Here is a 25,589-nt window from a genome sequence, read left to right on the forward strand (position 1 = left end):
CACTCCTTTTACAGGCCTTCCTCTGACGTTATTATGGGTCCACTGCCTGCACAGTCCCACAGTTTCTCTCTCATTGATCTTCTGTGGCTCGCAGGAGAATTTGGCCACCACAACCGGCACTTCACTTGCACCTGTTTCCACCAAAGTTCTCCCAACCATCATTCATGTCTGTGTCTTGCATCATACATCAGGCTCCACTACCCCTAGACAACTGCTGAAAAAGCCACTCACCTTGCACTGAAGCAATAGTTCTGATCTTGGGAGTATTGCTGTAGTGCGAAGCGCCCTCACCTTGCTGCCAGAACTGGTATAGCTCACTGCCGTGATGGGAACCGACTTTCCTTGGACCTTCAGCTTCGTGGAGCAGAAGTCCAGCTCACATCCCATGGACATCAGATAGTCCAGACCAAGAAGGCAAGGATCCTCCATCTTGGCTACATATACTGGCAGCGCAGGCTCTTCTCCTGCCACTTTAGTCAGGACATCCAAGGGTCCCTTCATTTCTGCACAATGCCTAGTTATGTCACACAATTATTCTGATGATTCAGACAGATACCTCTGATGTAACACATCAGGCCTCACAAAAGTCTTCTCTGAGCCCAAGTCAATCACCAGGAAACACTTCTTTCAGTCTATTCTTCCATCTACCTGCAAACTGTCAATTGCAGTTGTCTTGCATTTTCTCAGTGGTCGGTAATACTTGGGAAAAGCAGGTTGGTGTTTGCCCCTTAACACCATCCTCCACTAGTTTTCTGTTTCTTTCCAGGCTTCTGCAGCCTTCTTCTTATCCTTCTTTTTCTTCTTTGGACACTCAGAACTGAAGTGTCCAACCATACTGCATGTCCAACACCCTTTTGTTACAATTGCAGATTTCCTTGTACTGCCTTGTTCTTGCTCCTTCGTCCACTTGTATCAATCCTCTTTCTTTTGTCCCGGCTTCCTGCAGAACCAGCAACCTCCTGCGGTCTTCTCCGTTCCCTCTTCCACTTGTAGCAGTCTTGTTTCCTATGTCCTGGCCTTTCACAGTACCAGCTTCCTTCAAAATTTTCTGTATCACGTACCTGCCCCTTTCTTCCCCTGAATCCCGCTCTACGATCTGCCTGAAAAGTGGATGTCCTGGACCTAATATAGGATGCAAATTCTAGAGCCCTGGCTAGTGCTTCTTGCATGTTTCTTGATTGTGCCTGCTTCACTTGCACTTTCAACTCTGTGCTATCAAGAGCATCGATGAACTGGTGCCTCAGAAGAATAACCAACAGGTAGGTGCCGCTCCAGGGTATGCCTTGTATGCCATACTCTACAGGTTATCAGCAATCTGCTGTAGGGGTTCTCCTCGAGCCTGTACAAAGATCTGGAATCTTGCCCTGTAAACCTTAGTCTGCTGTATGGCCCCACATCTGCACTCCAGCACTTCTACTAAGGACTGATAAACTGATCCTCTCCTATACTGACAGCCGGACCAGAATTTCCATTGCGGCACCCATGAGGCTAGTGGCCAGCTGCACTGCCCTCTGTGTATCACCCCAACCATACTGGTCAGCAAGTAACTCAAACTGTGCATGATAAGCTTCCCATACTTTGTCATCAAATTCCTGATTTTTTTTTTGTAACTGGACCCCCATTATAGCCATGCACTTCACAGGTTTGAGGCCTAAAAACTGGGGCATCATGATTAAGTCTATCTTTCTATTGCCAGACGCTGTAATACTGTAAGTGGTGGGCACAAATAAATCACCTCCATGTCACCTTGTCTCCCACCATTTCACTTCCGTTTCCAGCTCACACACCTCTCTCTCATATACGTCTCCACTCCATCCCTCCACCTCATCTTTGGCCTCCTCCTCCATCCTTCCCTGCTCCACCTCACTCACATACACTGTCCTCATCAGTCTCTTGCTCTCCATCCTCCCCACATGGCCAACCACCTCGGTGTGTTTCTCCGAACGTTTCCTATGACATCCACATCCACACCGCAGTGCTCCTTTACTTTCTTATTTTTCAGTCTATCTCCCCATGTGACTCCACATGCTCCTCTAAGATAACTCATGTCCACTGCTCTCACTCTCGACTTCTGTCCCTCCAAGAAGGTCCAAGTTTCACTTCCACATGTTAGAGTTGGTATCACGATACTATCATGCAGCAAATTTTTCACTTCCATTCTCACCTCCCTGTTTCTTATCACTGCTTTCGAAGAACCAGCAACCTTTCTTCCTTCTTCTCTAAACTTGCATCCTTACTCATCACACTACTCAAGTATGTAAACGCACTTGCATTTTCCATTTCCCCGTCATCCAACCTCATTGTACATTCAGTGACTTCATTTCTCTCGAAGACCTTGACACTGCTCTTCCCTACATTCACCCTTAGATTCAGTTTCCTACACACTCTGTCAGACTCATTCACCAGCCTTGCAGTTCCCCTTCGTCTTCACTTAAAAACACAGTATCATCTGCAAATAACAGTACAAGGAGTTTCCACACACTGCCCTCTCTCAATAGGGCTCCAACATCCACTGCCCTACCTTATATCTCTTTTATAACCCCATCCATATATAGACTGAACAACCTTGGAGACATGACACATCCGTGCTTCAATTCAACATTCAAATAGAAAATTCACTCAGTTCACTGTCCACACGCACTGCAGCCTTAGCATCCTCACACTTCACGGCATTCAACAACTTCCCATGTACCCCCATCCCTATACAGACTGAACAACCGTGGAAACATGACACATCCGTGCTTCAATTCAACATTCAGATAGAAAAATTCATTCATTTCACTGTCCACACGCACTGCAGCCTTAGCATCCTCACACTTCACAACATTCAACAACTTCCCATTTACCCCATATATTCTTAATACTTTCCACAATCCTTATCTATTCTCCCAGTCATGTGCTTTCTTCAGATCCATGAAGGCTGCCTACAACTCCTTTCCTGTCTCAAGAAACTTTTCTACTAAAGACCTAAGAATGAATACTTGATCTACACAACCTCCTCCCTTCCAAAAATCTTTCTGTTCTTCTCCAACTAATTCCTCTGTTATTTCCTTACCTCTGTCTATAAATATCCTACCAAATACTTTTCCTATTACACTAAGAAGACAAATGCCTCTGTGATTACCACACACTTTCTCTTCTTTTTGTCCTTTGTACAGGGAAATAATTATACCTGACTTCCAATTCTCCGGGACTTTATTTTCCTCCCAGGTATATCTGCACATCTTCCACATCCATTCTACTACTATCTCTCCCCCATGCTTCAGCATTTCACCACATTCCATCAGTTCCTCGGGCTTTCCCAATTTTGACTTGGGATTCGTCAAGATTCACCATACATGGTCCGTTCTTTCCATATTCTCCCTGTACACTATCCTGAAGCTCAGCAGTGCAATATTTCTCTAGAGCCTCAATTTTCTCAGTAATTATCTTCACATGATTAACTACTTGCTTCAACTGGTTAGCTCCATGCTGTCTGCACTCCATCACTGTTCCCTCACTAATATTCACCTGGTTGCCAACATGCTGTCTGCACTTCATCACGTTATTGCTTACCTCGTACTTCTGCTGCCGTAGCTCAGCTTATACTTTCTCCTTAAACTCTTGTTGTTCTTCCTTTATTTCCCGCATGAAAGCGTCTAGATGTCTTGCATCCTCAGCTGTAACTCCCTCTGTTATTCCTGTAATGCCTCTTGAAGCTCATACTGGTCTTTCTGTTCTTCACTTTGTTCTTTTAGTTGCTCACTTTGTGCTTATAATTGTTCTTTGAGTTCTTTCTGTCCTTCATTCTGTACCAGTAATTGTTCTTTGAGTTCTTTCTGTCCTTTGTTCTTTGTCTGTAATTGTTCTCTGAGTTTATTCTCTCCTTCTTTCTGGGCTTGTAATAGTTCTTTGAGTTCTTTATGTCATTCATTCTGTGCTTGTACAATTTGTGTTTGTATTAGCTTCATGATTGCAGCCAGCGATGCCTCTTGCCTCGCTTGGCCTCTTGTCTGTACACCTTCTGCATCCATGTCGAAGGTTTGACTCCCTGCAGCACTTCTTTAATGATATAAGCTCCTGACACCACTGCTAAGTTCCCTTCCCACACTGCCACACTCTCCAAAAGCTGTAGTTCAGTATAGGAAGGACGTTGCCCAGTGAGCTGCTCCTCTTAAGGTAAGCCCTTCGGTGTAAAACAATGACATCAGCTCAGGTATTGTAAGCAAACACTGCCTTCTTAAGTTTGCTGTCTTTATTTTCAAAATAATTACACTTAATGCTTGCCAACTTCACTTCACTGTTTTCACAAGTACTGGAGCTGTACAATCTGCACTGACACTAAACTAAACTCAAACTGAACTGAAACGAAACTGACTCCCCTAGGCTCTTTAACCTCCTTAAATAGCCTTCCCTTTTTCTCCAGCTTTCTCGGACATGCTGATACCTGTCCCCAGCAGCAACAGTTACTAAATCTGAGACATCCAAAACATGCCACAGTTTTCTTACATTACACAACACTAAATTATTTAGCTTACAAAATGAAATAAAATTCATAATTTAACAGTGACATAAATAAAACATATAGAGAACAAGAGGTCAAATATTAATGTATGATTTTACAAAATAACTACCTTCACCATAGCAGGCTAATCGGCATCTTTCGTTCGTTCGTTCGTTTACAGTTTTCCTGCACCTATAGTGCAGGCCGGGCCATACATTAGCCCGGTCAGTGGTGTATAGGCTGACTAAAAAACCGTAAGGGGATTGAGCAGCACACACGCCCTGCCTCCTGGCTGGCTTTGTGGTGTGCATGCGGCAACTTTGGCACGCAACGGAGAAAATACGAGAAGTACTGAGGACCCTCAGACTACCTAACTAGGAAGTCCCACTTCTCAACGTTATATTATACTCGCAAATCGCCTTGAGCCATGAGACTGTTGACCTCTACTGAGTCTTTTAAGGGGCAGCTCAAAGCCTTTGTCTTTTCGTGAAGCTGCAGTCTTGAAAGAAGTGTTGTGATGGATAATTACAGGATTTGGTCATTGACAGTTCTTCAGACGAAATATGTACTGTATATGAATAATGTCACAATACTTTTAAGTGTAAAGGTTTAAGCGTGTTTTGAGTGCTAGTGAATTACACTGGGTGAACTGGCACTTGGAGAAACAAAAGATCATTATTGTTTTAATAATAATAATAATAATAATAATAATAATAATATTATTATCATTATTATTATTAATGCTGTTGTTGTTGTTTTATCGTTATTCTACAACACACACTGCCATGTCACATCTCTGGTAAGTGCATCACATCAGTCCCAACAGGTGTTAGGCTGAATAAAGACCTAAGTGTGTCCATAGCAACGAGGGGTTAAACTGCACCGATGTCCAGAATGTGGTTAGAGCGAGCATGAACACAGGAACAGTTAACACTGGTCGCCCAGGCACTGCGGGTGGCCAGTCTGTGGTAGTCCAGCTTTGTGGAAATACCGAACTAAGATATAAACGGCAGGTTTTTATCGTCACCTTAAATTAAGAGGAGTATGAGAAAGGGGCTTACTCAAAATTCACCATATTTTTAAGTAAAGCAAAAATATTACTTAAAACACTCATATCACTGAACTTAATGCAATGCCAAGAACTCGGTCAGCGAGTTGTCGATGCAGAGCATCCCTCGGTATGCCTCCATCAGACCCGCCACACTATTTCCACGACAGGATTTACTGTGTTGAAGAGACAAGCGATAAAAAGTCAGTCCCATATGACCTTGGCCTTTGACCCCTTGACCTTGGTTACCTGTTCAGTTCATCTTTTCATACTTTATCATTGACAAAAGTTTGGTCCAAATTCGTCGAGGGGTGGGAAGATAAAGCACCCACTGCCATATGACCTTGACCTTGCTAACCTAATTGGTTTATGATCCCTTAATATTGTATCACTGACATAAGTTTGGTTGAAGTCTGTAGAGGGGTTCAGGAAATAGTGCACCCACACCCTTGTGACCTTGTCCTTTGACCCTTTGACCTTGCTGACCTAATCAGCACATTGTTCCTTCATACTATATCACTGACAAAACTTGGGTCGAAATCTGCCAAGGAATTTAGGGGATACTGCGCCCACATGGATAAATTAAGTCAAATGACTTTGGCCTTTGATCCCTTGGCCTTGCTGACTTAATCAGTTTATTGTATTATCATGTTGTATCACTGACAAAAGTTTGGTTGAAATCCGTTGAGGAGTTCAGGAAATGACGCACCCACAAGCATTATGGATGCACAGACCCATGAACACGCGCATGGACGGACAGATCAATCACTTAATGCCTCCTCCACCACAATTGGGCGGATGCACTTTGAAGTTATGAGTTTGTATAGCTATGAATTTGATTGGGCATCGTTTGAAACATGATTTGGCACTTCAGTAATGAAAAATGCTTCAGAAACAATGGTTTTATGAGATTTTATGTGTGACCGAATAGGCTGATGTCTGCAATGCTCTCATTATATCCAAAACTCTCTAGTTAAAGCTATGATGCAAGTCACAGCTCGTGACGTGGAGAGCACAGAAACAGGAAATCAACCAACTTAAAAAGTGAAATAGCAGTGAAAAATAGTGAACCTGAACAACACTAATGCTATATATCATTTTCAACAAAAGCTACTTGGCTCGAATTCGTTCTCCTTGCTCAAACATGTTCCACACAAACGTATAGATACCTTCTACCTATTTCTAAAAAGCAGTACTAAATTTATCAGTATGTGGAGATTTCACTACATAAGTTGCCACAGTTCAGACCCTTTGTTTGTATCACTTCATCGCTACACACCATCCCTTCCCCTCTCCCATGACTCTGGTCTAACATTTGTTGGTTGGGGAATGAACTTCTATCAACTACTTCAATTCTCGATCCTCAGATGCTTCAGGGTCAAACTACGATTGTGAGCTGTGCAGGATTTATGTTGTTGACTACTTTCAGTAGGTATAGTTATGAAATGTACTATGTATTGCAAACTGAGGTAATCTGGCATACCGGTTTGATAGGTACCAATGTACAGACACTCATAAAAATTGTGGTTCTTCCCAAGTCAACTTCTTGCTTTTTGATATGGTAACACTGTAAGCCTTGCAGCTTCATAAGTTTCGGGTGGTATTCTAAACTTCTGTGCCTGTATGAAACCCTGTCTAGAATGAAGCATTACTTCCTGTAGTAGTAATATAAACACTACTGTATGTGGTGTTGCTGGGCCTTATCAAATGTAATACTAAGAAAGAATACTGAATGAATAACTATTGTATTGACTCCAGTCTAAAAAAAAAAAAAAATCCAAGATAAAGTCACGCATGTTTCAAACAAGCAGCAGATTTCTATGGAAGGCTGTTTGAGCAAAGGGGTGGAGTCAAGGGGACGGGGCCGAACGCCAAAGCAGCCAGCCAGTGCAGTGAGGAAGGAGATGCCCTATCACGGGACTGAAATTGTTTTGCAGTGCCCGATGTTTACATTCACGCCAAAACTTGTCGTTCATGTAACACATAAGCCCTCTCGTGCACCATAAGTTTTCAGTAAGTTTTGTTTCCCCCCACAGAACCAAAACCCAGCTCAGGCTCCTCCACTTGTGCGGAAAGGAAAAAAAATACTATTGTGCTTTTATTGTTATAAATCGCATCCCATCATCTTCTCTGATGTTTATACTATCAGATAAGAAAGAAAAAAACAAACACATAAAACAGATGAATAAATGTACAGAAATGAAGCATGAATAAACCTTATTTAGGTGAAAACTAGCTTCTCATAACTTCCCAACATCACTGTGAAAATTTTTTCCAGTGACGTGCAGTTGCAAAGAACATGTCTATAAGCAGAATTTCATGAGCTTCCAAATGAGTCTGGTTTCGAGTTAATATGTCCAAAAGGTTTCGAGTAAATCGAAAAAAAACTATATCTCCTAAAAACGTCTGATTTGTTTATTTCGTATGTTACTAGTGGCACTGAAGCAAACATATATGTAAATTCTATCCAGTTTTGTAGCCCAAAGGTTGCGGAAGTCCATAATATAATTCACAGCATTATAACCCTTACTGTTATTGAGAAAAATAATTTTGAAAAGTTACGATGGATTGCGTGCGGGGACAGCACCTACACTCTGGCCCCTAGGCTATGGTTGTCTTTCGTAACTTTTCCCCAAATAATTATTTGCACACATAGGTTACTTTGCTTTACAAAAGGATGCATAAGAAATCATCAGCTTGATCATGCTTTCTTTAGATTTTTGATGCAATCTATACTTTACAAGTAAAATGACTGGGAGATTAGCAGTGAAATGTGCCACAGTTTCCCTATGAGAAATATATGGTAAACACACAATTTATACCTTGCTATACAGTGGTATAAAAACTAAATAAATAAGATGGTTACTCACGTCCTCTAGCAGTGTTGTAGTGTTTCTTGAGAGGAGGTGGAGTTGCAGAGAGGACAGGTATGATCACAGCTTTTGTGTGTGTGTGTGTGTGTGTGTGTGTGTGTGTGTGCGATGTGATTTACTTCTGTATCCTTTCATCAGTATGATATTGATGAAAGCACAGTCTTGTGCAGAGCGGCATCGCAAACAGGACATATATAGCTGGTGTCCCTCTTCCTCTTGTTCAAATAGCAGCGATGGCAGTGGTGACAGGAGTAGCGGCAGTGATGACAGCAGTAGTTACACCAGTGGTGGCAGTGGTGAAAGGAGTGGTGGTGGTGATGGTACTACTGCTGTCTGTAGTGCTAATCACCATGACCTTGACCGCGGCTTTGCGTTTATCTCCTCCTCCCTTGAGGGCAGATTTTGCTCTCTCTTTTCTCCTCACCAGATTCACTATCAGATTCACTCTCACTACTTTCTTCACTTTCACTCCCACTAAACAAGTATTTCATGTACTCCTTCTCCAATAATCCTCGTGTGACACTGTAGTTTTAGTTTAACCCCTTAAGTCCTAATCGCATCAATTGATGCGATTAGAGTTTTATGCCAAAATGCCTAATTGTATCAACTGAACGTGGCCTGTAAAAAACTGCGGAATGCTTGCTCCACCCCGATTATGATGTACATGGCTTCAGGCCAATGAGAACTCGCCCCTAATGTGGCGTGAGGGGGGGATCGGACCAACCCGGGTGGTGGGGGGCACCCCCCCCTCGGCCGGCTCCATGCCACCCTCTACTCCACTCCCTCACACCCTCCTTGTCCCCCATCACTCTCCCACCCCTCCACGCAACTGCAACTCTCCTCCCAGAATAACCTGCGTCTCTTCCCACCCTCTCTTGCCCCTCCTCTTTCCCTGGTATCAAGTGTATTGGGCTGCATCGAATAGGGTTAAGGGGTTAATAGGAGGGGAACAGTAAAAATCGGTTTTGATTTTTCAAATTTGGCTTTCTCTGAAAATATATAAGAAACACTTATAAACCATCTTCACAAGCACACTGCACTATATATAATATACTATCACTATAATACATGTAAGGTAAGGACAGTGCGGTAATAGAAAATGTGGAATAAAATGGCTGGCCTCATGCTCAGACACTCTGCTAGGCTGACTGCTGGGAGGACACTGAGCTAAAAATAGGCCGCTTGCCCCTGCGATAAGCTCCCGGGTGTTGCCATATATTTCCCTTAGACCTGGCCACCCTCAACTTTGACTCACCAAAATTTGACTTAAATTCATCCACAGAAAACGTTTCTACGATCATTAATATGGAATTTGCATCATGTTGCATCATTGGTTACTCTTCAGATTGCAAGGATTATGATTCACATTGAATCATCATGAGCGAGAGGGTTAAGACGAGTAAAATTTGTATATAATAAGAGATCCTTCCCCTTCCACTACATCTATAGTATGCCACGACATTACATCTTACCACACAACACACAGCAAACACTGAACAGCATGCCACAGTATAGTCTATACCACACAACACAGCACATATTATATAAAACACAGCAGACCATACATACCTTGCAAACTGCATCACACACAACATACCAACTCCAAAGCACACTGCACACCAAAGCACATAACACAAAAAGCAACCAAAACCACAAAGAACCCCACCACATCACACACACATGACAAAACACACCATACCACACATCTCATACACACACAACAAAACACATCACACCACACATCTAACACACACACACGACAAAACACATCACACCACACCCATCACACACGCACACAAAACACACCACACCACGCACATCACACATGCAACAAGACACATCACACCACCTACATCAACATGCACACAAAACACACCACACCACACACATCACACAGCACACAAAGCACACCACACATCTCACACACACACGACAAAACACACCACACCTCGCACATCACACACGCGACAAGACACATCACACCACACACATCAACACGCACACCAAACACACCACACCACACACATCAAACACACACACATACAACACCACGTACATCACAAACACACTACACCGCTGACATCACAAACGCAATGATACACACCACATCGTGCACAGCACACACACAACACACGCCACACCATGCACATTGCACACACAACAACACACACAACACCACACATATCACGCAAACGACAACATACACCACCATGTGCATCACCCACACGACAACACACACCACACCACATGCATCACATACACAACCACGCCAAATTACAACATAGTCACCACTATGCCAAACCACACCACCACGCCAAATCACAACATACCACCACATCATACCACACTACACACCACCACACCACACCACACCACTCCACACCACACCACACTACACCACACCACAGAACACACAACATCACACACACCACATAAGCCACACCATACCACAACACGTCTTTCTTTACCGCACAACACGCACCACATCACACTACTCTACGGACAAGGTCACACGCCCACACACACTAAATCACGCCACATCACTACACACAAATCTGAGACAAGAAGCACGCCACAGACCAAACCATAACACGCTACACCATACACACCACACTACACGCAACACACCACACCACATCACACACACATTCACATCACATCACACCACACCAAACACACACATTCACATCACACGCGATACACATCACACCACATACACCATCACATTGACTACAACACAAAGCACATACTACACCTTTCATACCACATCACACCATCCACCAAGCATCACGCAAAATCACACACACACACACACACACACACACACACACACACACACACACACACACACACACACACACACAGCTTCATATCACACAGAAAGATAGAGTATGTGTTGTAGTCGATGCCAGTGTATGTATTTATCTACATACCAAGGCTGCTTCCCCCAAAGTAGTCTAGTACGATTTCTTGAAATTGTGGCTGAATGAGGCATTTTTGGGAAAAAGGAAGCAACTTACTTTTTCTTATGGATTTTGAGGTGCTGAATACAACCAGGGATGTTGTTAATCGATATTTGGCCATTTAAGGAGTCAAATTAAAGGTCAAAGGTTATTTGGTGAATTGAGGGGGTACCCGATGTATTTGAGAAAAGGCACTGCTAAAATCAACATAACTCCATCAATAATGCAGGTAGATAAGTCAGCTAGGTCTCATATTGTAACTAGGGAAATTCTGTATTAGAAGACATTATCATTTTATGATTTTTTTTCTCCATAATATTGATACTTTAGGTAAAAACTTGAGTCATCTCCTTGAACCTTAAAAATAGTCCCTATTTTATTTTGATCTCCACTAACTAAAAAAACTCAATATAATATATTTCTCCTCAATTCATTTGAAAGACTATTGTTCTGGGTAGTTTTTGCAAAAAAGGAATTGATATCTCATATAGGGTCTGAGATACAGAGGCCCTTAATTGGACCGTTTTCCGTACTTTAAAAAAGTGACAGCATTTTTCTTTTTATCTGTATGTTATCATCTGGTTATCATTCTTGGAGGGAGTGGAGCAAAGAAGGTGGTTTTCCAAATGGTTCTTGGGTCCATGAAACAAGTAAGGAGCTAAATTATCAAATTACATTTGGTTCTTGACCTCTGGCCAAACTCCCTCCCCCCCCCCCCGTTTTTTTTTTTTTTTTTTTTTTTAATCACGAGATAAGGAGCCGAATTTTTAGAGTTGGATGCAGTATCTCAACATGGTATCTCTCCTGCGCCAATTGACCGGAGCCCTGTGTACCAATTTACCCGACCCCTGTGTGAAAGGTCATGACAGGCTATCTACAAGCATTCCGAGCCATGCTACCTTTCTTTTTCAGGTACGACCACACCAACTATACACGCTGGGGCACATTCTACCTTTCAGATATTTCACGAAGTGAAGCATGAATTTCAGCAAGGAAACTTTGTTGTGAAGGGTTCTGACAAACTCTTCAATCAGGTGGATGCTGACCACAGTCTTGAATAGCTGAATGGGGTTGGAAAGAAGGCAGGTGGCATCACTGGGATAACAAAGACTACCTCTGCTCTCAGTCGTTGGGCTCTATCTTACAATCTATGAGGATGCATTGCAGCACAGACTAGAGAAATGTTCAGCATTGGCATTGTTGATGAAATAACTCCAAATGAAGGTACTCCAGGAAGGGTGAAGCGTGATAACCTAGATGAGAACAACATCCTGGAAGTTCTAATTAGATTCAAGGTATTTCAAAGTGTAGCATCATCGACTCAGTTTATGAACATTGCCACCAAAGACGTTGTGACACCAGAAATTCAGGAATCGCTCTTAAAAGCAGTGGATTTGGGACAGGCACTGCTAGATGACTTTGTTAAGAAACAACTTGTCAACAAGGAAGTGAGCCTAAGAGATAGATTACAAAAAACAAAAGTATTAACTTTTAGTTCATTGTACGACGTCAGAACCGAGAGAGGATTGGGGAAGACAACTGTGATCAAAGCAGATAGGCAGATTTTCCAGCAATTGATTATGGCATACCAGGCAGGGAGACCAGTTGATCTGGATAATATTTTAAACCATGAACTGACGGAAGTTCCCATCAGTATTGATGAAGCTGATGGTTCACCGAGGTCTGGGACGAAGTCAGTACTTGTAGATGTTCTTGCTCAGGATGTGATATGCCCACCTGATCTTGAACTATCGGATAGTGAGAGCTCATGTCTTGCAATAGATGGCCAGGCAAATGTCTGCTTTGGTATACCTAGTGGGGCAAAGACATTTGCAGATTATGCTGCTAGGTTTGTTGGCCACATTTTGAAACTTGGCAAACAGTTTGACCGCACTGATGTTGCATTTGACCAGTACAGGGACTCTGGCACATCAATAAAAGAAGGAACTAGAGAAAGAGGAAAGAAAACTTCACATCCTATTCGATGTTTGACAGAAAACCGAGAGGTTCCATTACCATCCAAGTGGACTGATTTCCTGGGATTGTCTGACAAGAAGAAGGATCTGTCTGCCTTTTTGTCAGATGTGCTAATTTCATCAGCTGCACCAAAGATGCTCATGGTTGTTGCTGGTGGATTGGGGTTAGAGGTGAAAATAAATGACCCTCAGATGGATACAGCTGATTTGATGTCTGACCACGAGGAGGCAGATACACGTGTGATTTTGCATTGCATCAGTTCCCCTGCTAAGCATATCGTTGTGTCTGTGCATGACACCAACATTGTTGTTCTACTCTTGGTGAATTATCACAGAATGCAGTGCAGAACTCGATGGGTGAAGGCTGGAACATCAAAAAAAGTCCAAGTACATCCCCATTCATGAGATTCATAAATCACTAGCATTTGAGCAGCAAACACTTGAAGAACTCCTTGCGTAACACGCAATAACTGGGTGTGACACTGTGTCTTATTTCATGGGTCATTCTAAGAGGTCAGACTGGACTGTGTTCCTAGAGAACTACAACCTGCTGCAGGATCTGAGGACTACTGGCACCATCTCAGATGAAGGGCTTCCTAAGGAACAGCAATTCTTCTGCAAAGTCTACAAAGTCCCACATGACACATATGATAAGGGACGTGTGTACCTGTTCTCTAAATTGAAATCACCAGAGTTGCTACCTCCAACTAGTGATGCGGCAAAGTTACATGCTTCATATGGCGACAAGCACATGTTTCCACCCCCTCACTGGCATTGCCAACTACCTGTGGCTGAGAGAACACAGATGGAAAACTGAGACCAGTCCTGACTACACTATCTCCCATTCCTAAAGCGTGTAGAGACATAGTTTCTTGTGGATGCACCAAGGGCTGCAATACTCACAAGTGCTCATGCAAAAGGGCAAGCCTTCCTTGCACAGCTGCTTGCAGATGTAATGAGGGCGAGATGCACTGCAGGCAGTACAGTGATGTGTAATATAAGCTACCAGACTTTATCAAAATCAATTGTATGTTAATTTACGGGAGTTTGGAAGTTGACCCTTTGTATCACAGTCCCTGTATGAGAGATCATGGATTCCTTTAGTGCAAAAACTACCCACATCATTAGTTTTTCAAATGAATCTAGGACAAACACATTATACTGTCAGGTTTTTAGTCTGTGGAGATCAAAATTAAGGTAGGGACTAAATATAAGGTTCCAAGGGTTCACGCAAGTTTTTGACCTCAAGTACTCATATTATGGAGAGAAATCATTAAATGATCATGTCACCTAATAAAGAATTTCTTTAGCTACAATATGAGACCTAGCTGACTTATCTACCTGCATTATTGATGGAGTTATGTTAATTTTAGCAGTGTCTTATCTCAAATATAATGGGAAACCCGGCAATTCACCAAATAACCTTTGACCTTTTTTTTTTTGACCCCTTAAATGGCAAAATATCGCTTAGCAACACCCCTGGTCGTATTCAGCACCTCAAAATCCATAAGAAAAAGTAAGTTGCTTGCTTTTCCCCAAAAATGCCTCATTCAGCTTAAATATCCATCTTTTCCGAAACTTGTACTATTCTAAAGAAAGGGTGGTAGCCGAGACAGGACGACACACTCTCTATTTACTCATCCACACAAACACATCCATTCGCATCTTAGCCCCAACGGGAGAAGGAACAGATCCTCCTATATGTAAAATTGCCATATTGTCTGTACTTTACGAGCTATGACCACTATTTTAAGGAAAAATCTGTCTTGTGTTATATTTGGGAAACTTCTTGCTTGATTCTCTTCATATCCTTCAGAAAGGGTATGAGTCTTAGTTTATGTCCATATATATGACAGTTCCACATTGTCAGTATTTTACGAGCTGTTTCCATATACTGAAAATAATCTGTAAATAGCTGTATCTTGGAAACTACTTACTAGATCATCTTCCTTCTTAAAGAGAGTGAAGTAGGTAAGTTTTCACTTGGATATATTATAAGCTAGGATATACTAGAAGGTGATAAGTAGGCATCCTTATCATATGACTACCATCCTTTTTAATACTGGGGAAATTTAATTTGTCGAGTATTGCGTGGTTGTGTCCAATGAATGCCAAGTGCCAGGTGTCTTCACCGTATTTCTGACATCATAATTTGGCAATTCTCTAATCATAATAGACAACTTAAGCAGTGATCAGTAATTGGTTAAGGAAACTTCCTTGGCAATAAATTTCGAAAAGAAAATTACGCAGGAATCCTTCATTAATTACTATATCCTCCCCATGTGTTTCCAATAGATCAGTATAACTCAGGAATGGCCATCTTTAATGTTCATGACCATCGCTGTCAGCACCTGTGATATTTTCTAAATATGTCGTCCATAGCTTCTAGAAACTCATAAAACGTTGAGCTAAAGTTGGTGGCATAATTGATATGGGAATTCATACCGTCTGATATCAGAATTATTCCACACTCAAAGTTAAGGATAACCTAATGGACAAAAGTTAAGCCTCACATTGTGGAGTATTTGTTAAAAAGGAATGGGTTCATAGTTATGCGTAAAAAGCAATGATAATGTTTGTATAGAATGAGTCGGCTTGCACACCTTCTGATATGGCAGGTCGTTCTACCATGTATTTGCATGTCATGTTTTACAGGTCTCGAATGGCAGTAAATCTGTACGGCTGACGAACAAACCTTTGTTTAACAAAAAAAAAAAAAAAAAAAAAAAAAAAAAACACTGGCTTACCCCCATCCTGTTTCACGCATGTGTAAAGCTGTAGAACAGTTTCTGGAGTGCTGGGTGAGAAATGCATAGGTGTGTTGCAATGGCTGGCTTTATAAGTGAGAAAATTAATAAATGTCATTAAGAAAACGTGGAGAGGATGGATAACTTCACATGAAAGGAAACACTACCGCGTTCTCTTAGACGCCCCCATATGAATCCAGGTCACGAAAACAGGTTGGCGCACACTCTACACACCCGGCCACCAAGACCTATAACTTAACAAAAATGAGCACTATCAGATGATCAAGGAAAACCTCATTTTCTCGGACTTATTGTGTGCGCGTGCGTGCATGTGTTTATGTGACAATGCATACGTATGTGCATGTATGCGAGTATGTGCGACCATATGAGAAGTCATAGGCAACCAACATGGCCTGTTGTCACAAAATCTGGGGCGTGAATCACACTGGACCCTGTTAGAAAATATGTCTGTGCAACAATGGCAAAGTAAATGTTATAAGCTAGAAACTGAAGTGTGGCAGAGGTGTGACCGTGTTGTAGGGTGATCTGGCACTTTCATGTCCCCTCACTCACTCCCACACTGATATGTAAAACCTGAACTCTTTTGTTTCCATGAACTCTGTCTCTCTGTCTCTGTCTGTCTGTCTGTCTCTGTCTGTCTCTCTCTCTCTCTCTCTTTGAGGGGGAGGGGGGGAGGAGTAATTCAGACAGACAAGCATTCAGTCCATGAGTTTGTGGTGTCAGGATCACATACCACGACGAGAGCAGACTCTACCTTCTTTGATAAACAAAATCTCGACTACTGTGATACACACATAGCAATTAAAACTATATGAGACATATTGGTGGGGAGGGACATAATCTGTGTATTGCTAGGGCTGAAATGGGTGTTGGGTGGAGTGAGAAGAGGGTTATTAACATTAGCATTTCGAACAGTGTTGCTTAGACTCAATTCACTTCAATAATTCTTGTCGTATTGCATCATACTGTAAGTATGGCGCATACAGTGAACCGAAGTTGCTATTTGAAAGATCAGAGGCTGCACAGTCTTGAGTATCACAAAATCATGAGAGTAATATATTTTTTAAACTCTGACATAGCCCATAACTTCACTACAGCAACATTAAACACTTCATCATAAACATACTGTAGTCTGTGAAACTAAAAAATGTCACGGAGATAAAAACATGTTATGACACGTAATGATTCATGAGGTGAGTGTAATGTTGTCAGTGAAATGACCAAGCACTCATAGCCTACTGGGTGCATTATTTTTTACCCGTGGTGTGATTATTAAATTAGTGCTATTAGCATTTGTTTTGCGGTTATTATCATGCAATAATACATCATTTAATCGAGGCCAGATGCATAAACCATGATCATCGAGATCACAGTTACTTTTATATATATTTTCAAAACACATCATACCAATATTATGTCAACAGGGAGTCACTACTGCATCATATTTACGCAGTGTGCCTAAAAATGACCGTCATCATGCATGTTGCCTATATTTTGTAGCCTTAGGGGATTTTATTTCTAATTAGGGTAGCTGAAGATAGCAGGATGCAGGTCAATACAGATATAATTAATGATATTCCTGGGATATGTTCTGACAAAGGAGCTCCCAGCTGGTTATGTCACCATGAATTATAATGCGTATAGTCACAGGTTACAGGATGGATGTTATCATTACAGGTTGAGTATGTTTACGACTTTCGTTAACAGAATATGTAATTCACAAGGAAATACATGTTCAGTACGTTCCAGTGTGGAAAAAAAAAATACATTACAGTATTCTTTTCATAATTTATTTTCATCCTGAATAAAATTTCACTGCTTCCAGTAGGATGTTACCATGATATTAATAATAATATAAAAAAATCATGAGTATTTCACGCTCGCCAAAGATACATTAGTCGACCGGGAAATGAAAACACATCGGAAACCAGGGTCCTCATCTCAGACCATCACAGAATCACGTGAAGCACTGAGACCTACAGTGGCACCATACCAAGCACCGAGGGGCTGCTTGGTGATGTACCACTTCTTTTATGAGTGACTGTACGTCCACTACAAAAAAAAAAAAAAAAAAAAAGGGGCACATTCAGCGTGATAAAATTTTGACACACCGGGCGAAAGATGTGAAAACAGAGTTATTGTGCCAGGTTGGTATCCCTGATCTGCTGAGCCTTAGGTCCTTATTCATAGTGGCATCGGAGGCTTCGTAGCACCGCATACAAAGCACTTTGTTTTGCCTATATTTATCACTACCTTTTACGTTACTTACAGAGTTTTAGTATTAACAATGTTCTCATAAAAATTATAAATGAGGCTGTTGATGTGTAATACAGTATAAATCGTTATCTAAGAAGTGTCACGAAATGATCCGAAGCCACTTAGAATATCAGCACTGCTCATGCGATGCTCAAATTGTTCAAGCTGAAGCAATTTCATAGGCAAAACATTCCTCACTTTATATGCAAATCGAGAACCATCTGAGGTAAAAGTCTATCCTAAAATCAATGAATATGCATACCGATCACCCCCTCCACGATGTTGTTATTTCTCTCAACAAACTGGTGATATATATCATGCTCAGTTTCATAAGCCATGGACTACTGCATTCACGTGTCACTGATGAGGTTGATAGTATGGCAATACTACAATACATACTGTATATACTTTACATGTGTTGTTCATGGGGTGTTGTATATACTGGACAGCTTTGCCTATAATGTTTGCCATTAAATCCATTCTTAAAGAGAGAGAGAGAGAGAGAGAGAGAGAGAGAGAGAGAGAGAGAGAGAGAGAGAGAGTGTGCTCGGAGGACGGAGGGGCAGAGATTGATGGGGGCGGGTATAGGATCAGGTCAGGCGTACCAACTCTTACTGTGTATTCACGGCTTCTGTGGCAGTAATAGTTGCAAAGGGTGTCAAAGAAAGGGGCACCTCTAGATGGGAGCGCCCATCATCCACCCACTTTGTAGTGGTACCCGTTTTTAGGATAGCTCTTCATCGAGTGGCAAGCCAAATGATTTCCTGTAAACTAGGAAATCATTTACAACGCTGGGTGGTAACCTTATAACCAACCAACACGTGTTCCCTACGTGACAGCAAGTGGGTTGGTGGAGGGTTAGTGCCCCTCCCCTGAAAACAACTAACTAAAAATACGAACAAGAAGCCTCGGACCAGGACTGACCAAAAGTTGACGAATAAGGACCGAACAAAGGACATGATACGGATGGCGACATGGAATGTAAGGGGTGCAAATGATAAGGTGAAAGTCAGAGAGATTGTCCAGGTGCTTGAGGGTGCGAAAGTGGATGTATATGGATTAAATGAAACGAAATGGAAAGGTGAGAGTGTGAGAGAATGGAAGTATGGATGGGGTATGTATGTGCAGGAGTAGGTGAGAATGAGAGGGCAAAAGAAGGAGTGTGCATTGTTGTAAGTAACAGATGGAGGAAGAATATAAGAAAGTATGGATCAGTTGGCTCAAGGATTGTGTGGGTAAGATTGAAAGTTGGACTACAAATGTGGGCGATTGTGTGCGTGTATGCGCCAACGCAAGATCATGCAAGCAGAGTGAGAGAAGAGTTTTGGACAAATGTGGAAGTGTGCATGGAAAAGTTTGAAAGGAATGAGAGACTGTTTTTGACTGGTGATATGAATGGTAAAGTAGGGAACGTGAAGGTGGATGGAGTAGGTGAGTGGGATGTGCCTGCTGAGATAGATGAGAATGACAGTGCTTTAGTGGACATTTGCACCGGGAGGGGGTTGGTGGTAGCCAATAACCTCTTCAGGCACAAAAACATCCACAGGTATACATGACGAGTGATGAGATGGATGGATGGTGAACTGAATGAAAGGAAGGTAATGATTTATTATGTGTGTGCGGATGGAACGATGCGAAGATGTGTATTGGATGCAAGAGCATATAGAGATTGGGGAAGTGGACTTTCTGACAACCACCAAGTGGTGGAGAAATAGAAGAAAGGAAGGACGGGAGGAAGGAGTATATGCAAGGATAGTGGAAAGGTTACAAGAGGATGAGAAAAAGGCAGAATATAAGAGAGAAGTGGAGGAACGACTGAGTAAATATGAACTGGAGCAGATGAGGGAAGTGGAAGGTGCATGCAAGACATTCACAGAAGAAATATGTGCAGCATGTGAGGTGCTGTGTGGGGTGAAGAGAAGACGAAAGGGGGTGCAAGGAACAGCATGGTGGAATGAAGATGTGAGACAGGCTGTGGCACAAAAGAAAAAGGCATATAATAAATGGATGAGAAATAGGGGCGTGGAAGAAGTTGAGAGACAGAAGAGAGAGTTACATGTAGACAGGAAGAGAGAGGTGAAAAGATTAGTAAGAGAGAGTAATAAGAGTGTGGATGAGGAATTTGGAAGGAATTTGAGTGTCAAGTGGAGGAATTGTAAGAAAATGTTCTGGAAAGAGGTAAAGAGAGTCAGACAGGGTGGCAATGAAGTTAGTAGGGGAGTGAAAGATAAAAATAGTAGATTCCTAGTTGAGAAGGTAGAAAAAGTGAGCAGATGGGGAGAACACTTTAAGGAATTGCTGAACATAGAGAATGAGTGTAATGTGAGTATAAGTGGCTGGGGGATGGCTGGGAGAAGGAGGGAGGTGAGAAGACAGGAAGATATCAGTAGGATGGAAGTTGTGGAAGGAATGTAGAAAGTCAAAATGGGGAAAGCCCCAGGAATTGATGGAGTGTGTGGTGAAATGCTGAAGCATGGGGGAGAGATAGTAGTAGAATGGATATAGAAGATGTGCAGATTGGCCTGGGAGAAAGGTAGAGTCAGGGAGGACTGGAAGGCAGGTATAATTATTCCCTTTTACAAAGGAAAAGGGGAAAAAGAAGTGTGTGGTAATCACAAGGGCATTTGTCTTCTTAGTCTAAAAGGAAAAGTATACGGTAGGATACTTATTGAAAGAGTTAGAGAAATAACTGAGGAATTAGTTGGAGAAGAACAGAGAGGCTTCAGGAAGGGAAGAGTTGTGTAGATCAGATATTCATTCTTATATCTTTGGTGGAAAAGTTTCTAGAGAAGGGAAAGAAGTTGTATGTGGCCTTCATGGAATTGGAGAAAGCATATGACAGGGTGGATAGACAAGGATTGTGGAAAGTATTAAGAATATGTGGAGTAGATGGAAAGTTGATGAATGCTGTGAAGAGTATGTATGAGGGTGCTAAGGCTGCAGTGCGTGAGGATAGTGAACTGAGTTTTTCTGTCTCATGGTTGGGTTGAAACAGGAATGTGTCATGTCTCCATGGTTGTGCAATCTGTATATGGATGGGGTTAAAAAACAGATACAAGGCAGGGCAGAGGATGTTGGAGTAGCCCTAATGAGAGAGGGCAGTGTTTGGAAACCCCCTGTACTGTTGTTTGCAGATGATACTGTGTTTTTAAGTGAAGACGAAAGGGAGCTGCAAGGCTTGGTGGATGAGTTTGGGACAGTGTGTAAGAATAGGAATCTAAAGGTGAATTCAAGGAAGAGTAAAGTTATGGTCTTCGCGAGAGGTGAAGTCAGTGAATGTACAGTGAGGTTGGATGACGAGGAAATGGAAAATGTGAGTACATTTATGTACTTGGGTAGTGTGATGAGTACGGATGGAAGTTTGGAGGGTGAAGTGCTTGAATGAGTTCAACAAGGAAGAGAGGTTGCTGGTTCTTTGAAGGCAGTGATAAGAAAAAGGGAAGTGAGCATGGAAGTTGAAAAGTTTTACATGATAGTATTGTGATACCAACTCTAACGTATGGGAGTGAAGCTTGCGTGTTGTTGGAGGGACACAAGTCAAGAGTGAGAGCAGTGGAAATCTGTTATTTGAGAGGAGCATGTGGAGTCACATGGAGAGACAGACTGACAAATGAGGATATGAAGGAGCGTTGTGGTGTGGATGTGGATGTGATAGGATGCGTTAGGAGAAACACACTGAGGTGGTTTGGCCATGTGGAGACGATGGAGAGTGAGAGACTGACAAGGAAAGTGTATGTGAGTGAAGTGGAGGGAGAGAGAGAGAGGGGAAGGCCGAGGATGAGATGGAGGGATGGAGTCGAGAGGTATATGAGAGAGAGAGAGGGGGGGGTGAATTGGGAGCAGGGCAGGGAAATGGCGGGGGACAGGGTGACGTGGAGGTGATTTGTTTGTGGCCACCCTGTATAAGGGATTAAGGCGTCTGGCAATAGATAGATAGATAGATAGATAGACCTTTAGTAGGCAATGTCACGAGTCGGCTAGTGACATTGGCTTTTGTGGGAAACAGCGAACTCAAGTGGAATCCCAATTTATTGTTCAGTTAACAGCTCATTCGGACGGAAGCTTTGTCAAATCAATTTTTCATTGTCATACGTGATTGTCTTTGTGTGAGACATTAGCGCTTCTGCTGAGCGATTTGTTTTGGGCGCGTTTTGCTCACTCGACCGTTAAAAAAATGCGGCCTATAGCTTCCCTCTCTTTCCCATGAGAGAAGCAGTCCAGTGTTTGCTTTGACGGAGGAAGGATCTGTGCTCCAACAAGTGAGAAGTCAGCCCAGGCTCTACTAGACTACAGTTTCCCCAGGCTCCCACCTTTGATATGGGTGATACACAGCATTCATCGACCAGTATTTCTTTTCGTTTTCCTAGTCTTAAGAGTTCACTTAAGGTGTTTTTCCTAGGCGTAAGGATTTAGCTCTTGTGTGAGTGAGTGAGTGCGATCTCTTTATTTGATTTTGAAATGTAACGTCAAATTTATTTTGTAATCAATAAATTTAACAGTTCTTTTTCTTGAGCTTAATATAATGTAAACTCTTGTTTCATTTCTCCGCAATTAAGCTTATTTCTCTTATAGCTCCTAGCTTGCATAGACGTTTGCCATTCATAACTGGTACTTAGGCCAGTCTTGTGTATTAAGCTTAAAATTCGTTGTGCCTCCTAGGAGTTAAGCATCAGCAAGAACCTAATACTATTATTAGTATTAGTTATTTATTGTCAGGGGTGAAGTAACTTTCTCCAGAGGCTAACAGTACTAATAATCAGCATTTGTGAGTAATTAGTCTCTGCTGTGTACTGTTGAGAAAGTTTATAAATTCTTGTTCTGAGAAAATCGGCGAAGTAAGCCAGTGTAAATAATCATTGCTTGATGTAGCAAGACAATCATTGTCCCTGCTCGTCAATATTATTGAATATTGAACATTGTCATCAATTAAAAAATAATAAAAGCATTTATTTTAAAAACACCGTGACAGGCAATATTTCTATATGTGCTATGGACTTAACCGAAATTTTAAAAATCGGAACAAGCAACAAATTGAGCCCAAGTAAGACCTATGGATTTACTGTCAAGAATACAGATCTCAAGCAATACAACGGTAGTACAGTAAGGACAGCAGAGGGTTATCAGTTGACTCAGATAAGTCTGACGGTACAGATTAAGGTGTTTGGTTACTAACCGCTCTCTCTCAAGCTTCTGTCACTCACTCTCAGTCTCAGGTGAATAAATTCACCTGACAGTAACTGAATTAAAATACTGTGGTAATAAAGTTACTGGTAGGACTATCAGCTGAGTTGTGAGGAGTTTGAAATCTTGATCAGGTAAGAGAAAGGGTGGGAGATAAAAACTGTCTACTGTACATTGATGCTGCAGAGTCGCAGTTAGTAGATCATTTGCATGATCGGAACCCGTCTAGCGTTAAGCAGTAAAAATCTACCCCACTGAAAATCGTCCCTCAGCTCTGAACTCCGGGACTGATATTTATAATGAAAATGATCATATACATATTAACTGTTTTCCCCAGGAAGAATAAAGCTGATGGATAACACCACATACTCACTGCCTTATACTTCAGAAACAAATAGGCAAATAAATTTACCATGACTGTAAGCCAGGATGTGACCTAACAACGTTGTCAACATGTTACGTACCGATTGTCTTTTAAGACCGTATTCTCGATGGATAAGTTAGTTCTCTAGCACCCCTTCTTACTAGTTAATTTATGCATTGGGCTTGTTTATAATTATATATGATTTTTTTATAATATGAACCTTGGTATGGAAATAATATTCAAAAGGTAAAAGTGATGAGTAATGTGCAGTATGGAAAATAAATCGCTATGGAAGAAGTGGTAAGCAGCCTCTCAAGCTGACGTGAATACGAACCTCACTGTTACTGATGTGACGGTCACGAAAGTTCGGCAATACCTCGCCAGTAATAATGAAGTTGTTAACTTCTTCAGCCCCAGGACGTATTTACTAAATTACTATTTCCATGCGACTATAAAAGGCTTCGAGGAGATGCCTGATTCTGATGGGGGTAATGATGGCTTCTTCTAAGTCTTCCAGTCTAAAAATTCTCTGAAGACAACGGGAATACTCGTATATGCCAAAAGACGTTCTCTAATTTTTAATGGATTAAAAGAGTACAATGTGTCTGAGTTTGCAAAGAATGAAGGAAAAGAAAAAAGGTATTATCGTAAGTTAGAAATAACATTAAGAACAAGCACTTACTGTGATAATATGTAGGCTAAACACGATCACTGCTTACTGTGATATCCAGCGCTGCGCTACTGTCCTCACGGCGCACGATCACACACACTACTGTGGCAACCAGCACCCGCGACCCGTCCCAACTTACCTGTGTCCCAACCCCACACACACACACACACACGCACACACACACACACACACACACACACACACACACACACACACACACACACACACATACACACACACACACACACACACACACACACCGCTCGCTGGTGCAGTGGTAACGTTCTCGCTTGCCAACTGGTGGACGGGAGTTCGCGCCTCGCTCAGGTTGCGAAAAGTTTCACTGACGAAGTGGGTGGTTACTGTCCCCCTTGAGCAAGGGGACGGGTGTGTGCGTGTGTGAAGGTCACAGCCTTGCCCTTAGATCGGACTATATGAGCTCTCAGCTCCCTTCCGGGAGGGTAAAAGTTGACGATCACGACCATCAAGTGATCCTGACCGACCCGGTGAATTACACACTTACCTCAAGGCCACAGTCAGGCTAATCACAGAGAATTAAGCATGACAGTTACTATTGTTCCACATCAGACTACAACACACACGCTAACAGTTATTTATTGATAAGAATGCGTTAATTTCTGGCCAAAATAATGTTGTGTTTGTTTTACCAGTTCCACTACCAAAATAAAAGAAATATATTTAAATGACCAGCGTCAACAAAGTTGTTTTAATATTCTGAACGTTTCTCGTTGCTGGGTGTTGGCTCACAACCTTAACACCTTCACTCCCAGGCCGTCATATTCTACTCTTGCTGTTAAAAGACAATATATTTCATTCCACCTAATGAGAACACCCCAGTGGTCACGGGGTTAATGAAGCCTATAACAAACCATTAGTATGAGAAATCTCTAGTAAACAATCAGATCGCCTGGTGGTTGCAAGCACAAAGTAAGAAACTCGTCACGGGATTCAAGGGGTTAAGGCATCGTGCAGGAAGGCAAAGGAAG

The 25,589-nt window shown here is 42.0% G+C and overlaps 1 protein-coding gene across 1 annotated transcript in view; it reads right to left on the reverse strand.

The window, feature by feature from the left end:
• LOC145401758 (UDP-glycosyltransferase UGT5-like) overlaps nt 1-24,651 on the reverse strand; it is a 96,503-nt gene extending 71,852 nt beyond the window's left edge. Inside the window, exon 1 of the mRNA XM_080273938.1 lies at nt 24,595-24,651. The gene's annotated coding sequence lies outside the window, so the exon portion shown is untranslated. The remainder of the gene's footprint in view (nt 1-24,594) is intronic.
• Between the last annotated feature and the right edge of the window lie 938 nt (nt 24,652-25,589).

Source organism: Coenobita brevimanus, chromosome 56, assembly GCF_032717465.1.
Source record: "Coenobita brevimanus isolate Jiangsu-jjx chromosome 56, ASM3271746v2, whole genome shotgun sequence".
In the NCBI taxonomy this organism is placed as follows: Eukaryota; Metazoa; Arthropoda; class Malacostraca; order Decapoda; family Coenobitidae; genus Coenobita; species Coenobita brevimanus.